This window comes from Rhagoletis pomonella, unplaced genomic scaffold (genome assembly GCF_013731165.1).
Source record: "Rhagoletis pomonella isolate Grant_MI unplaced genomic scaffold, Rhpom_1.0 Rhpom_scaffold_00013, whole genome shotgun sequence".
Classification (NCBI taxonomy): domain Eukaryota; kingdom Metazoa; phylum Arthropoda; class Insecta; order Diptera; family Tephritidae; genus Rhagoletis; species Rhagoletis pomonella.
Genome location: NW_023458567.1, coordinates 23,638,962 through 23,641,520, shown reverse-complemented (window position 1 = coordinate 23,641,520; position 2,559 = coordinate 23,638,962).

Genomic DNA, 2,559 nt, shown 5'->3' with positions numbered 1-2,559 from the left:
ATTTTTTTTTTACATGGAAAAAAATCCGCAACACCCTCGACAAAAAATTCTAAAAAATCAACGGCAATTTTTAGCAACTTGAAACTTGCACTTTATTATACTAAAATTGAATGGGCTACAAAATTGCATACCCGAAAATTTTCTAAATATTTTAATTAGAAATTTTGAAATTTTGATGACAATTTTTTGAAGTTTGATTAATTTTTTTGCAATTTGTGCAAGCTTTGCAACTTTTGTTATTGTGGTTTCTGATATAAATTGAATTATATTTTAAATGAAAATTATTATAAATAAATAAATAAACATAATTTGCAAGCAATATCGTTTTGAATTTCGTTGCTAATTAGTTGCACGCATCTGTATGTGTTATAAAAGATACATTTTTTCAGCTCTTACTATCGATCTTGTTCAATTAGGTGAACTATAGTTAAATAAGGTGAACGAACTAATAATCAGAAGAGCTACATAGTTTATTGAGCTGTACGACCTAGAAGTGAACTAATCTTTAAAATGAACTAAAAAATCCATCTCTAATACATAGGTGTATATCTGTGGCCATCAGACTGAACTCTAGTTTTCGACTTTATGATATGCGTTATTGACACAGATGTATATGGGAAAATCTTTTGAGACGGGGACTTTTCAATTAAAAAAAATCATTTTTTTCAACATAGTAGCACAATTTTTTTCATAAATAATCACTTGTCAACCCAATTGTAATACATTATAACCCGCGTAATTAAATTTTTTAATTGCTACTCCGTTTAAACCATGATAAAAATATTAAAAGGCAAAACCGCTCGCTCAAGTCGTCCGCTATTGGGGGTTTTGACGTTTGCTAGCATTTTGAGTTTACTCTCTCGAAATAATTTTAATGTCAAAGAAATTCAAAATAAACAAAAGAAAATTTATGATTTGAAATATTTATTTATTCAGAAGTTGAAAAATCTAAAAAAATTGGATACGAAGAATTAGTTGCTGTTTTAACGGCTGCCCAAATTCCTTTTCCTCTACAAGCAAAGCAATCTCAAGATCCTCAAGTTCCCGCAACTATCGTATATACAGCAAAAATGGATCGAGGTTTGTGGTGTTTTGCCAAAGGGCCGCTATGTATGCTCGGCTCATTTTTTGCCACACCACCTGACCCAATGTAAGCACAAGATAGTTCTTTGCAAAAGTGCAGTGCCTTTAAGGTAAAATATATTCAAATGCATGCCAAAAACTTCGCCTTAACATGCGGGCAGAAGTCCATTACAGACAATTGCTTCCATTTATTTATTTAAATATGTATGTATACGCAAATTTTTTTGTTTCGACAAAAATATATTTCTTTGGTTTGTGTGAAAATAAAAACAAACAAATGCGAAATGACGGCGAGAGAAATTTTCAAAATGCTAGCAAACGTCAAAATTCCTAAAGTTGGCTCTCAGCGATTGTACCTTATAAATATTTCTATCATGATTTAAACCATGATAAAAGCATTACAAGGTAAAATCTTTGAGAGGCAGTCTGACGTTTGCCAGCAATATAACTTTAAAATTCGAACTCAAGCTTACACACACATTCTCATTTTTAGTCTCAAAGAACAACCATTGTGAACAATTAAAGTTTTTTATTTTCAATTTTATATCATTTTAAAATGTTTGCAAACGTCAGAAAAAAATCATGGCCGACGAATTGAGAGAATGATTTTACCTTCTAATGTTTTTATCATGAGTTAAACAATATTTTCAAAATTGTTTTCAATTAACCCGGCCAAGTTAGATTTTCAAGGTTGCAATAACTCGCATAAAGCTGATAATTGGTACGAATGTTACGAACGTCATTATAAGTGAAATGTGAAAGTCCTTATCGATCCCAGATCTGTAAAAAAAAATTAATCAAGGCCAAAGGAGGCATAAATTGATTTTTAAGATTTTTCAGCTAAACCGTAAGGTTTAACATAAAAATAGGTTAGACAAAAGTGTAGATCATGCAATTATCTCTAAATCCCGTTATGACACTTTTTTCCATACCAAGTTCCAGTACTCTACCAGAAATACTCCCAGAGGTATGCAGTATGAAAAATTCCGTTTGTATGGTAGGTGCCACGCCCCTCTGTCTAATCGGGATAAAAGCTACCCTATCTTTTAAGTTAGGTTAAATGACACAAGTTTGCAAAATTTTATTAAGATCGGTTGAATAGTTGAAGCGTGAAAGCGTAACAAACAAACCTTTCGCATTTATATCAGTAAGAATTATCCAGTACGGACCATTAAAATAATTTTTAGAGGTGAGCATTTTTTACACAGACCCAAATATACAAACACAAAATATTACACAAGGGGTTATGAGTTTTTTTGCCCTTGATTGGTTGTGCTCAACGAAAAACCAATATTAAGTAAAAAACTACGTACTGATCACGCGTTTTCTCAAGAAGATTTTTCAGCAATGATAAGTAGCAAATTGTCCTTTAACCTAGGATTCTTCTTCTGAAGAATTGAAGAAGTATATTTTATACCCATAAACGTAAAATAAATACCGCTCAACGACTACCACAAGAAAATACACGTTTTTTTT